Source organism: Malaya genurostris, chromosome 2, assembly GCF_030247185.1.
Source record: "Malaya genurostris strain Urasoe2022 chromosome 2, Malgen_1.1, whole genome shotgun sequence".
Taxonomy (NCBI): Eukaryota; Metazoa; Arthropoda; class Insecta; order Diptera; family Culicidae; genus Malaya; species Malaya genurostris.
The window spans coordinates 101746743-101762443 of NC_080571.1; the positions used below are offsets into that span (position 1 = coordinate 101746743).

Below are 15701 nucleotides of genomic sequence, written 5' to 3' on the forward strand. Positions count from 1 at the left end.
TCAGATGAATTTCATAATGAATAAATAAACAAATAAATAAATAAATGAATAAATAACGTGCCGGTGGTGTAGTGATGTCAATAATAATAATAATAATAATAATAATAATAATAATAATAATAATAATAATAATAATAATAATAATAATAATAATAATAATAATAATAATAATAATAATAATAATAATAATAATAATAATAATAATAATAATAATAATAATAATAATAATAATAATAATAATAATAATAATAATAATAATAATAATAATAATAATAATAATAATAATAATAATAATAATAATAATAATAATAATAATAATAATAATAATAATAATAATAATAATAATAATAATAACAATAATAATAATAATAATAATAATAATAATTCATGCTGTTTAGCTTGAATTTCATATGCAGAAGTAACAGAAACTCAGGTTCGTTTCATTTGTTGAATTTTTGTTTAATTGGTTTAATCAAAATAGAGCATGAGATAGTAAGTCAAGGTTTAACTAGGTTCAAAGCTGTTCCAATTTGTAGGTCATATTGGTTGCTAGCAAACGAATAAACTTCGGCTATTCCGATCATCTGAATCCGGTTTCGATCAAATTTGAATCGGTGATTGAAAACTGCAATCAGCAAACTTTCTTCAAGATTGCCAAATCGATTTTCACAAACATATATGTTCAAAGGAAAAATCTTACAGTTTCATACAGAATTCTTAAATTTGTTGTGGATACTATTTCCAGAACTACAGGGTAAACATTGTTTGTAGAGTTTGTGAGATTAGGTCCGAACAAATTTTCCTATTTCTACTCAATGAACAGTTGTTTTTTGCGAATTTCACGGTAATATTTATGATGTAATGAGTAATATGAGAAAGGCATAATTATACCACTAGGTGAATTGAAACAGTTTTTTTGCTGTAACATCACGTTCCAAAAACCATTGTTGTTTTGCCAATTGAAAGTTAGTGTCATATACATATAATAAACTGAAAATGTCGGTATTGTTGCCAAGTAAGAAGAATTTACGGGAAACGTTAATCCATTACTTTGCTTTGTTGTTAAATAGTGCGTCTGAATTCCATCGATTTCTTGATAAAGCTTGCGAAGAACTTGCACTGTTAGTTGCGACTTGTGGTCATTTGGTTTAAGCGATTAAAACGTGGGGATTTTATAGTGAAAGACACAGAACGCATATGTCAACCCAAGAAGTTTCAAGATACTTAATTGCACAAATTGTTGAATGAATATAATACACAAACTCAAATGCTCAAATGCCGGAGAAGAAAACGTAAGTTGCCAAGTCGTTTCTGATTGTCTACACGTGATGGAAAAAATCAGAAAGTGGAAAAATGGGTTTCTTATGAACTGAATGATAGACAGCAGCTAGAGCGAAAACCGCTGGGTTAAATCTTGTTTTCTGGGTATGAAACACTATATCACAGAAAATGCAGCATCGAATTGTGGCGAAAGATGATAAACGATTCCATTTTGAGAATCCCAAGCGCAGAAAATCACACATCGACTCTGGTCAATCATCGTCATCATCTTTTAACAAGTCGCTTATGTGAATATGAGCATTCTATTGGTGGTTGATATCCACAGATAAGATAATCATGGTTTCAAACAACCGTGAAATGACCGTATTTAAATCGATGACTTTTAATGCTATATTTCGATATACTCTAATTACAAAATGATATGCTTATGCAGATCTAACTCCCTAGTGAATTTAGATAAGTGGACACTAAAATAACCCACGTACCATACATTTTTCATAAAAAACATTCATTGGAATTTGTGGGAATTGATTGAAAAAGATAACACCGACCAGCAAACTTTTGATGGAAATAAAGACTGTCCCAGAAAGTATGGACGCACTTTGATTTCGCTGTAAATAATTCACAATTGTTAGATATTCAAATTTTATTCGATATACTGATAATATTAGACTACAACAACAGAATATTGTTCTTAACATTTGCTACTTAGTCATTGTAGACTAGCTGGTGCATCTTCTTGCGAACGTTCCTCATTAAATTCCGTACAGACTTCTTGGCGACAAGTTTTGACACTTTTTTCCAATCTTTTTCGAACTGTTCAATGGTTTCGGCTGCCGAGACATGTTTTCTAAGATGCGCCTTCGTTAATGCCCAAAATTCCTCAACTGGTCGAAGTTGTGGGCAATTTGGTGGATTCATGTCTTTTGGGACGAAAGTGACATTTTTGGTAGTATATATTCTACCGTTGATTTCGAGTAGTGGCAAGAAGAAAAATCTGGCCAGAAGACAACAGGATCCTTGTGGCTTCGAATCATGGGTAGAAGTTGTTTTTGTAAACATTCCTTGATGTATATTTAGCTGTTCATTGAAGAAGTGGTGATGAAGGGTTTCGAAGTATTACCGCAGCTACAAATTGCTTGCCAGACCATAGCTTTCTTACCAAATTTTTCGACTTCAATCGATGTCTCGGACTGGTTTAACACTTGCCCTTCTCGCACCGTATAATATTGTGGTCCCGGCAAGGATTTGTAATTGAGTTTCACGTAGGTTTCGTCGTCCATGATTAGGCAGTTCAAATTTCCAGCAAGAATCGTATTGTACAGCTTTCGAACCTTTGGCCTGATCGATGCTTCTTGTTTCGGACTACGTTTTGGTTGTTTCTGCTTCTTATAGGTTCGAAGATTCAAACGTTCTTTAGCACGAATAACATTTGACTTCGAAGTGCCCACTTTTTAGGCCACATTCCGAACTGAAACCTCCTTCTTTTGCACGAACGCCTTCAGTATACGTTTATCCAATTGAGGGTTAGCAGGACCTTTTTTCGACCCGTTTTCGGTTTATCCTCAAAGGTGTTATCCTCACCGAACTTCCTGATTGCATTTCGCACGGCTTTTTCACTTACTCCTTCCATTTTTGCTATCTTTCTCAGTGACAGTCCGCGTTCTGTGCATCATTTGTATACAATTTTTCGACGTTGTTCTGCTGAAATTCCTCGCATTTCGAAACAAACTAATGAAAACGACTAAACAACTGCACAAGTGGTTAGAGAAGAGTGTAAACCACAGGACGCAGCCATAAAAATTGACAGATTCTGAACCATTGTGAAATGGCAGCGGTTTTTGGCTGCGTCCATACTTTCTGGGACAGTCTTTATATGTTTTCACAATACATTCGAATTTCACAATTTCTGTGAATGACAGAATCATCATTCGGTTCGGTGATTTTTTTAGATTCAAAGAAATAGTTTATGACATCTATACCATGAACTTGATTCTCCTGATACAGTCTAACGATACATGATACAGGATAGTGCAAAAAAACGATGCAATGAGATAATTTGTTTAGAAACTGATTCCGATTTTCATCAAACTACAATGTATTTCTCGGATTTTATCTATTTGCTATAGAGTTTTTCCACAATATCTGCCTTAGTCATTCCCGGATTCCTTAAGAAGTTCACCTGGCCGTGCCGTTGATATGTCAGAGTACATGGTACAAGAATTATATTGTTTCGTTTAGTATATTTATGTCCCAATTTTTTCACAACAAATTTTCGAAACGTCACCCCATACGAATGTTAAAATTATGAAAGATTTAATACCGATCTCTAATGCATTTTCATTCTTGCTTTTTTTCTCAGCTAAGAATCATGGGACATCAAGTCAATTTAAAAGTGCAGAATCGTTGGGTCAATTCGTTAGTCATATACACGACACTACTTGTAGGGCTTATACTCATAACCTGCACATGTTTGACTGTCCAAGCTACCGACGGTGGTCCCTTCGCTTTTGCTGTATTCCTTGTTAGCGTCAGTGTTCCGAATATGATGATTACGATGCTTGCTGGACAGCACATCGTTATGCTGTACGCAGTGCAGTATCGGTTTAAATCTCTGAATCGTTATTTCTGGTAGCATTTGTTTTACTTAGTATTGAAATAGATCTAAGAAACATTTTTTACTCTTTCTAGCGAGTTATTACCGACTGAAATGGAATCGATTAATCAATTTCGCTTGTTCTCTATATCCAAAACCAGTACCAAAATAGCAGTTCGCGTTACAGAAATAGCTAATCTTTATGATGATTTGATGCAGTTTGTGGATAGCTACAATCGAAACTATGGCATGCAATTACTACTTTCGCACTTAGGATCATCAGGCGTTAGTATCTTTAGTTTTTTCACACTATATCGAGGATTGGTAAACCCAGAAAATTCAAGTATTTTCATGGGAATTCATCATTTTCTCTGGAGTCTTTACTATACTACCTATCAAATGTTCACTGCAATACTCGGAGAAAAGGTGAGCTTAGAGGTGAGTGTAGGAGGCATTTTTTTGTGTGCAAAACAAATATCCTTAATATATTATTTTCAGTCCAAACGAATGGGAAAACTTCTGCATAAATCTGTTGAGTTTGTTACTGATGAAAGTATTCGAGAAAAGGTAAATGTTTTCAGAAATTGTGGATCTTCAAAATCATTCTGTTTTCCTCCTGTTTCTATTTTTCATAGTTGATATATTTTTCTAATCAAATTCATCGAAGATCAGTTTCTGTTTCATGTATATGGTTCTCATTTGACGGTACTTTGATCTTCTCGGTAAATGGAGAATTATAAAGTTCTATAATTTATTTCAGCTAATATCATCTTTTCAGACTTTAGGAGCCATTACTACGTACCTCGTTATCCTGATACAATTTGATGTAGCTTCCCAATAAACCATGTAACAATCCAAGATTTTCAGTATTCTTAAAAAATGTTGTTGAACCTGGACTCCTTCTTGCCGTTCTTCATTAGGTTTTGAAGAATCTTTTCGTCGATGGTACTGCTTGCTTTCATCCAGTATATTTTGAATAAGTTTTTGTCATCTGCTCCTGTTTCCTTCTTCGGCAGCTTTTCTTCCATCAAATTATTTTCTCTGGAGCAGCGTCACTCTTTTAAAGCCTACTCGCACTATTCCGGGACGACCAGAACGGGACCATCCGGGACTATCCGGGACTATCCGGGACGTTTTTTCCCCCATCGACGATGACTGAGCTGCCGGCGTGTGCATGTATTGGAATCCCGGATCCGGGATGAAATCTATTTGGTTGCCGCCGATATTCCTCGCCGACTTTTTCGCAACGTCGGAGCCGGGAAAAACTCGGCGAGGAATATCGGTTGCAACCGGAAAAAACGTCCCGGATAGTCCCGGAATAGTGCGAATAGCGTTTTACGTTTTAATGGGCCCGGGGGCAAGATTTATTTGTTTGCCCGTTACTAACTAAATGACCTTATTTTGCTCGGCGGATCCCGTCAAGGGCCCCTAAGACCGGGGACACGTGCCCCCACTGCCGCTCTATAAAAGCTGCCCTGCTCTGGAGTCATATATGTGTCTTATTTATGAACAGTTCGGAGGATTCATCTCACTGGCCACAAATTGAACATTGCTTTCTTGGTACCACACGAATGAAAACGCACAGAAATATTTCGACGTCCATGAAAAACATAGAACTAACAATCTCTGGGGTATTAATGCTTCGTGTTGTTCAGGAAAAGAGACGCCTAAAATTTTATTCTACGCGTAGATGGTTCGTCGAAAAAAAGTCACATGAACTTAAGTTCCATGAAGTTTATTGCATGTTGTGGTTTTATTTTGCGAAGAAACAAATGTTGACTGTGACCATAAAATCAATCGGAAATTCGTTGGGAAAGTTGCAGATATTCCCCGAGTTATGCACACAAAGTTTCCTGCAACTGTCATAATTTTGGTAGTAGTGAGCGACGAAGGATGCAGTTTTTGAGAAAGACGATAAAAGACGGACCAGATGTTCACACTGTAACACATTCTTGATATGTTCCAGTGTACGATTCAGTGAAATGCAACGAACTGGACCATGGCATTGCGACAAAGTTGGTTAGATTGATTCATGTGATGCTTGATAAATTGATGGTGTGGATTTACTCCAGTCATTGGGGTCTGTGCAGATTTTTTTTGCAACCGATTTATCTGCTTTTGTCCAAGATTTTCGAAATTTTACTGTAGCTGTAGCTTGTTGTTTCTATTGAGAGAATTCTTTCACTTCCCGAAAGATCAATACTGCTTGAAAGGTCGCAACTCCGGGCAGTTTGTGGATTTGCCACCTTCGATACAACATCGTTGACGTAGTGACAAGATGCAAAATTAGGCCAGAATACCAAGGGAGCATCATGGCTGCGTATGAATGCTAATAATCGCTTCTTTAGGCATTATTCACGGTAAATTTCTTAGTATGCCATGCCAGTAGTAATGAAGCTTTAGTTTGCTCGAGCATAACTGCACGTTACATCATAAACCATTTTTTGAGAAACTTGACCTTTTTTCTTTCTTAAAATACTTCTATACGCCGTTCCGTTGCATGGCAGTATAAAAAGACATTCCGAGAAGTTGCTTAAATTCTTCCAGCACAAAAGTTTCATCGTCCATTTAAACCCAGGAAGACTTAATCAAATATTAGCGATACAACTTGCGAGCCCGGACTTTCTGTTTATCATTATGGTTGGTGCTTGAAAGTATGCACGAAAGTTGGAGACATTTTTTTTTATAGCCACAGTAGATACCACTCCCAGCCTTTCTGGCTGTTGTCAAACGTGTATCGAAAGATTCAAAAACGTTATGGACAGGCAGGAACATTAAGCTTTCGCAAGTTTTCTTACTGACAGATCCGGATTTTCATACTGATCGCACACAATTGCTTTTCGCACTTGCTTTTTTTTCGACGCCATCTTCGATCTAAAAACTTGTAATATCACCAAAAATTTACTTTACTCTATGAACAGACATTTTCGTTTATTCGTGTGATTTGTGTGAATGCGATTACGGTACTTCATACCATCTGATATGTAACTGTCCCGCATTGACGCAACTTCGTAACCGGGTTTTTGGTTCTCTATACATGATTGAATCTGTGTACGGAGAGCTAAAAATAAAGGATATTCTATCTTCTCTCACCCAATGCGGTAAGGAGCTATAGTCAGAAAGTTTCATCGTTTCTCCTGGAGTGAATGAATCCTTTCTGTATTGAATTAGAAGGTTTTATCCCTTATGGGGTGGCGAATTTACTCCTGCTCATACATATTGAGAATCGTTCTGCATTTTTTCGGGAATGTATCTCTCAATTCTCTCGGGGGTTGGAAGATTTATTACATGCGTATTTTGGCACCTGAAGATCCTTGAGGGGATGCAGAACGATTTGTTTCTTTATGTTTTGTGCGGTTTGCCCACCTCACCCACTCCACAATTCCCTCCCATGTTCCATTTTTCCTTCCCTTCCCATCAGGAAAATGATGAGAAACCATGGCTAGGCACAAATCTCAATCACAAATCACATAAAACATCATGGAAAAACCCGCACCAAGAAACTTCACACGAAGTTGTTTACCAAATCTTGTTGGATAACGAAACTTATGGCACGATCAACTTCCGTTAATTTTTTGGGCAAGTATATTCCGTTTCAAAATTAATTACATTAATTGGCCAAGAAGTTACTGATCTGGCAGGGGAATTGCATATGTGGAGAAATAAGCGCTCCCTTCAACACTTCCGGAGAAATCAACGGTGTGATTTACACGGAAGAATGACTCCAGAAGCACCTCTCACCATTCTATGTTTTGACCTGATTTAGCCGCCTACCACAACGCTCGAATAATGTTAATTTGGGTATGGGAATTCGGTTGTAGTGCAGTCATTCGGTATGGAGAACGAAATAGAATAAATGAATAATAAAATATTTGTGAATGATTATTCATTAGTAGTTTTTAATTTCATATTCCTTTCCATTTAAATAGTTTGATGAAATGAACTTATAATAATAATTTTAAATATCATGAATCACAGCTGAAAACCGTAGATTTCTAGTTTGGTTACGTGCCTTACTTTAAATGATTACAAGGTAAATCAATAAATAATAATAGTATAGTGAATATAATAGAGCCTGGATGGTTGAATGGATGGTTTTAGTATGTAATTGTCAATCCCATTTTGAACAGTTTTTGGAAAGTTCCTGTTTGTTCCGTGAGAGCATTCAACGCATTTTCTTCTAGAATTTATTCCGGTTTCGTAGGAAAGGTCAAGCTCCGTGTTGGAATTACAGTGCACCGAAACTTCACTTTGTTTCTGTAAAAAGTCGCTGCCAGACACTCTGGCACTAATGACTACCTCCTTTGGACGGGCAGACGCTAGATGCTGTTGTCATGTCACAATTCAAACCGACAGTATGATGCAGATGGATGGTTGGAATTCCACGAGAACTGCTTTTGCTTTCGAAGCAGGTTTCGCTGGAATTTGCAAGTTACTTATGTTTTTAGTCTGAGTTGAAGGTTAAAAACCCTTCTTAATCCACCTAGTGGTGTGATAATGCCTTTCTCTTCTTTCATAACAGTCTCATGAAAATATGTTTCATACTTTTATTATATAATTTTGGATACTAATTTTGACACCAATTGATTCAGATTGATTCGAGTAGTTCACAAAAGCATGCTTCAGTGTTTATGTCACACAGTCAGCATCATTTTTCCAAACTAGTGCTTGACATTTGCGTTGCCTATTTGTATGAGAACAGTGATGCTAATCTAAAAAAACCCTTCTCAGCCCACTGAATGGAATTTTCATATATCTTGAAAAATCACCATAGGGGGAGTACATGAAATTTTCGAAATCGAAAAAAAATTTTTGATGCCAAGAGGCTTAGAATTGCATGCAACGTCGAGATTTGGTGTCATCTGTAAAAAGGCTTAGAAAGTTGATTTTTTCAAAAAAATTTTTTTTTAGATGACACTAAATTTTGATGTTTCATGCAGTCTTAAGAGTTTCGGCATCAAAAAAAAATTTCGATTTTGGAAATTTCATGTACTCCCCCCTATGGTGCTTTTTCAAGATCGAAAATTGTCAAACCTTTACCACCGGGCAGCACCTCTTACGCATGTCCGATTTAGCTCAAATTTTGCATGAAGGCTTTTTTCGAGGTGCTTAAACTTTTGAGCACTAGAGCTTAACGAAAATAGAGGTGATCCCAAAATTTTGGCACCCTTATATATAAGAGCGGTAAAAATCAACGTGTATTGTCGGTTACGTCACATATACCATCATATATCTGGAATCAAAAGTCACAACTATTTGATCTTCGAACTTGATAAATGGCTTGACAGTAGCTTTCAAACGAGCCCAAGTTTGTTAAAATCAGTTCAGCCATCTCTGAGAAAATTGAGCGCGTTCAAATATCTTCGAAAAGTGCACACACATACACATATATATATATATATATATATATATATATATATATATATATATATATATATATATATATATATATATATATATATATATATATATATATATATATATATATATATATATATATATATATATATATATATATATATATATATATATATATATATATATATATATATATATATATATATATATATATATATATATATATATATATATATATATATATATATATATATATATATATATATATATATATATATATATATACACACACACACACACACACACACACACACACACACACACACACACACACAGACAGACAGACATTTTCCGATCTTGTCGAACTGAGTCGAATGGTATATAACACTATGGGTCTTCGAGGCTCCGTTCGAAAGTCGGTTTTTCCAGTAATTCTAATACCTTTCTATAGAGAAAGGCAAAAAATGGGAGAACATTTATTCTGCACATTCGCAAGGAAATGTTCGAACACTTTTGATACAAACCCGAACATGGAAGAAGAGGATGGATTCATCAGAGAATTTCGGCATATACATCGTGGTGAAAGATGCCTCTTCTGAACCGTCTGTAAGCTTCATTATGTGATATCTATTTTTGTTTTAATGATAACGTTATTATTCGATCAGATTTGAGCGGTGATCATCAATGGAGTCAAGTGTACACAGCAGAAAGCCAAACAAACAATCCGGCGAAAGCGACCTCCATGCTTTCACCGCATGAATTGTCAAAGATCCAAAAAACCAATTAAAGCACTCCTCAAATTCAAACAGCTTCCACGACACTTTCACAGTCAGTTCCTGCTTTTTAATTGACTCACCTCAAGTCCAGCGATGCGAAACTGAAAACTGAAATCAAGTTCAACGAAAGAGTCGATAGTTCACACAGCCTGGGAAGCGAAGGGGTGCTCCTTCGGTCACAACCGAACGGTTGGAGTACATGTTTATTTATCAATGCCGGGCACATATTATCATCTTCCACGAACGCTCTTTCGTAGTCGAATTCGTTGCCGATCCTGCGTCACGCCGTACGACACCTCGATTGGCTCGAGGTGTGGGAAAAGGTAATAACAATGATCCCATTAGTGCACTAAATGATGGATATTTATTTTTAATTAAAGTTGGCCATCAATCTATGCGTTCTTCTTCGACACCAGTTGTGCGGCTCATTTATTTTTGACACGATAGTTTCGGTTAATGAATAATTCATGCATTTCGGAAAAATTACTTTCACTTACATTGTTTTCATTGGCTCGGGAGCAGGTAATACTGGTTTCCGAACTGTTTAAAGCTTGTCCCAGTCAGTAAGAATATATTTATAATAACAATTGCCTCATCCGAATTTCGAAAATCAATCTAAATAATCTATGGTTAAATGATTAAATATTGAATACGTATTTCAATGAGTCGCTTAGAATATTAACAATTTCCTCCAATTTTTTATTTGATCTGATTTAAGATACTTTGATTATTGCTGGTGTAATCGTCGCTGACGTGCGATCAGAAATAAATAGAAGAATCGACATGGTAAGGAAAATTGAGCCAAATGCCAAAGGTAAAAAATTCAGTCACAGATATGAATACGGCTATTCAAGCTTTGTTGAATTCGTTCCAAAGTATCAATATGAAAAAATTTTCTGGGGTTGATATTCTTGTATTGAACTTCAAATAGAACAAGATTACAGTTATAATACTGAACAGATTTTCTAGCCTTCTTTCTACATTACTGCTATTAATCACTCAATTCGAATATTTTTTAATTCACCGACACCGTCGACGTAGTGCGATTCATAAGCAATGAGTGAATTAAGAAGAAAAAAACCTGTTTTAAGCCACCTAGTGGTGTAATGATGCCTTTCTCATATTACTAATTAAATATTAGTGTGGAACAACTTTTCATTGAATAGAAAAAGGAAAGTTTGTTCGGAGTTGATTTAACAAAATCTACAAATCTTGTTTACCCTGCAGTTCAGGAACCGGAAGTAGTATATACTACAAATTTGGGAATTCTGTATGAAACTGTAAGATTTTTCCTATGATCTTTTTTGCAGATTTTGCTCATTATTTCCAATTCTTCCGATACCGCATTTAGATGACCGGAAAAGCCGATGTTGATTCGTTTACCAGCAACAAATATGACCTACAAATTGGAACAGTTTTTAACCTAGTTGAACCTAGACTTACTATCTCATGCTCTATTCCGATTAAACCAATTAAACGAAATCTAACAAACGAAGCGAGCCTGCAACCTGAAAATTGCATATTTTTTCAAATAAATTTCAATTCATTGACATTCTTTTATTTTTTCGGTCGCACTTATCATAAAATAGCAAAAATTTTTATCAACTGCAGCACCGTCTTTCACCAATATTACACACCAATAGCAGACATCCGAACTGTTTCGTTTTCTTTACAGCGTGTACGAAATAGAACAAAGCACGCATCGTTTGTTTTGTGTTTTCTTCTTCCGCGTTGCACGTACCGGTATTGTACATATTGTCATTCTTTGTCACTCTTCACTCTGTATTTGCGGAACCGGAAGTCAGACCCGGATTAAATTTCACAGTAGTTTTTTAGACAGTTTGAGCTCAAATTTAAATCAAGATTTGTGAAAATCGATTCAAACATCGCTGAGAAATCAAAGTGAGTTCAACTTTTGAAATTTTTCTTCACAACCTCCGGTGCTTCCGGTATAGAAACGGGGAAACTATTAGTGCATAATCAGGAATCAGGAATCAGAACAAATTGGCTCAAATGGCACGTTCCCCTTGATATTTGGAGATTTGTGCCTTGCCATCAATTTGTTTTTAGCATCATTTTCCCGATATATAAGAGGGAAGGATTGAAAGGAAATGGTAAGGGTTGAACTAGGAGGATGGGAAAAATTGACGACACAAAAACACATAAAAGCAGAAGTAAATTCTGCACCCCTAAGGGATGCTGAACAATCTGCTGAGGATCACATTTAGTGGAAGCAGAAGGAAATTCTGAACCTCTACGAGGTCCCGAACAGTCTGCTGTTAATAAAACCTCCAACCCCCGAGAGGATTTAGAGATCTTACAAAAGCGACACCATTCTGCACTCCCGGAAGAATGCAGAACGACTCGCAGTATGTACGAGAAGAAGTAAATTCGGTACCCCTCAGAGGATGCCAAACAATCTGCCAAACCCTATTTAAGGTGAATACAGAAGGGATTCATTCACTCCAGGAAGAACGATGAACCCTTCTGACTATAGCTCCTTACCACATTGGGTGAGAAACGAGAGAATATCCTTCAATTTTAGCTCCGCATACACAGACTCAACCATGTATGGAGAACCAAAAACCCGGATACGTAGCTGCGTCAATGCGGGACAGTTACATATCAGATGATATGAAGTACCATAATCGCATTCACACAAATCACACGAATAATACTCAGCACGTTGAATAGTAGCCATGTGATAATTGAGTTTGCAATGTCCAGTCAGAGCTCTGACCAGAATACTTCAATGATACTTGGAGAAATGCAGTAGACACTTTGACATTTTCAGATTTAAATCTGGTAGAAATGCTTTTGTCTGAGCGCAAGTTTGCAAGCTGCGCCAGTAGCTGGCATGTTTGGATGCAGCCCAAGAACGTATCTTGTGCTTTATCCAACTAGTTGAAAGTGGTAAAGCTGGTTCAGGACCAACGAAATCATTCGTTGCACCAGCTCTAGCCAACTCATCAGCCCATTCATTTCCAGTAATACCAGAATGGCCGGGTACCCATATGAAGTAAACAGCATTTGAAATGCTGAGGTCTTCAATTTGAGTTCGACATGCGATCACTAGATTCGACCGTGAGTCATTCGAACTGAGTGCTTTTAAGGCTGCCTGACTGTCGGAACAAAAATAAATACGTTTACCACAGATCCTCTGCTGAAGTGCCGATTGTACTCCACACAGAATTGCGTAGATTTCTGCTTGGAACACAGTACAGTATCTACCAAGTGAATGAGACTGCTCCAGCCTATTTCACGACAGTAGATACCAGCACCAGCACGACCATTCAACAGAGAACCGTCCGTAAAACAAACTATGTGTTCATCAAGTTGTCGTTCCAGACAACCAGACAATCATTCCTAACGAAGAGGATAGCTCACTTTGAATGTTTTAAAAGGAAAACTGCATGTGAGAGTTAGGTCACTAGGAGCGAGTAAATACTCATCCCACGGAACCATTTGAGACCACAAGCGAGTGTGACTGGTAGCATATTCTAATGGGTTACTGTTCCAAAGCCCTGTAACCCTAAGACGGTATGCACAAGATAATGCTTCTTGTTTTAGGAACACATATAGTGGTTTAATGCACAGTAGCGCCTCTAGAGCAGCAGTAGGAGTTGTCGTGAATGCTCCTGTCATCGCCATTAGGACCATCCTTTGGAGATGATTTAGCTTTGACTGAACTGTCGCGACTTCTCCTTTCTGCCACCATACAAGACATCCATATGCTAAAATTGGTCTAACGATAGTTGTGTAGATCCAATGAATATATCTGGGTTTGAGTCCCCATGATTTTCCAAAAGCTCGTCTGCATTGGCCGAAAGCCATGCAAGCTCTTTTAATCCTGAAATCAATGTGAGCAGACCAATTCAGTTTTGAGTCAAGAATAACCCCGACGTATTTAACTTGATCGACCACAGTGACCCCTGAAGCAAAGAACTGCAACGGACGAGCTCCTGTAATTATCCTACGATGAGTGAAAAGCACCATTGATGTTTTGCCCGGATTTACAGATAATCCAAACCTGACAACACCATTGTTCAACAGATCGCAGGGCTTGCTGCATTAAATCAAAGAGAGTGTTAATGCTTATACCGGTCATCAATATATGATAATCGTCGGCAAAACCATAAGTCGGAAATCCAAGGTTATTAAGTTTCCTTAACAAACTATCAGCGACTAGGTTCCATAAAAGTGGGGATAGTACACCACCTTGAGGACACCCACAGACACTCAGCTTTCTAATCTCTGGCCCGCCGAAGCGATGATCAAAGAAGTTGATTGCTAAGCATTGCGTGTATCCAGTAAGGGAAAAACCCAAGATATTCCGTTCACGACTGCAATGTTTAACCTCCTGCAGCCATTCAGCCATCGGCACGGAAATACACCTTGACTTAGGAGTTCCTATTTTTGTGGCCTTTTACGACATGGAATAGGAAACCAGTGGATCAATTCTTGGTAAAAAATAATTCCGCCGGATGCCACACGGCTTACCTGTTTGGTGGACTTATACCACCGGTACAGGTGGACCGTAGCGTTATTCTTAGCAGTTGGGAAACCGCTACCGACACTACACGGCTATCTAGGCTGCTCAGAGAGGGAAGTTAACATTGATGGTCAACTTCCATGGATGGCCGAGCAGCCGTGTTTTTAAAAAAGCCAACGACACGCGACGTTCCCAAGCGGTCACCCATCCAAGTACTAATCGCGCCCGATGTTGCTTAACTTCGGTGATCGGACGAGAACCGGTGTTTTCAACATGGTATGGTCGTTGAAGTCAGACCCGGATTAAATTTCACAGTAGTTTTTTAGACAGTTTGAGCTCAAATTTAAATCAAGATTTGTGAAAATCGATTCAAACATCGCTGAGAAATCAAAGTGAGTTCAACTTTTGAAATTTTTCTTCACAACCTCCGGTGCTTCCGGTATAGAAACGGGGAAACTATTAGTGCATAATCAAGTTTATATGCTCACAAATTAATAAGTTTTGCAAATTAGAAGAATTTCTCAGTCAGTTTTATGGGATTTTTTCTTGTATTTGCCATTGTTTATGGAAGAAAAAACACATGAAATTGAAAATTTTCATCATATTCTACTCTAGTTCCAAAACCGAAAAGTTGGATCCATATAAACTGTTTTCTTTTTTTTTAATAATTCTTAAAACCTTTCGTTTGAATCTCAGTTTGGGAGAATCGCTCAAGTCATTTCCGTGAAAATCGAGTGCATATTTTTAACATAATTTTCACATATTACCCTATAACTCCGGAACCGGAAATCGGCTATGGGACTATATAACCTTTTATTTGAATTTAAGTTTGTGAAAATCGGTTCAGCCATCACCGAGAAAAGTGAGTGCATATTTTTTTAATTTCATTCATTTATACCCGGCTTTAACCTAGTTGCGGTCATTCACCGGGTACCAGAGTGCATATTTTTGTTATATACATACACACACGGACATTGGCTCAGTTCGTCGAGCTTAGTTTATTTGTATAGCTTTTCTACACGAGAAAGATAAAACACATCCCTGAAAATGAAATTTTTATATTTACCAGTTTGTAATTCCGGAGCTGGAAGTCGTAGCCGGTTGAAATATGGTAGGGTTATATGAGAGTGTAAGACCTTTCGAAGCATGTGAAAATTGAATGAGCAGTCTCTGAAAAAAATGATTGCACGTTTTTAGT

General features: G+C 37.1%; 1 non-coding gene across 1 annotated transcript; it reads right to left on the reverse strand.

Annotated features, from left to right (window-relative positions):
• Positions 1–14674: 14674 nt before the first annotated feature.
• LOC131433224 (5S ribosomal RNA) lies at positions 14675–14793 on the reverse strand. Its single transcript, XR_009230068.1, has one exon. It is a non-coding gene; the product is annotated as a 5S ribosomal RNA (ribosomal RNA).
• Between the last annotated feature and the right edge of the window lie 908 nt (positions 14794–15701).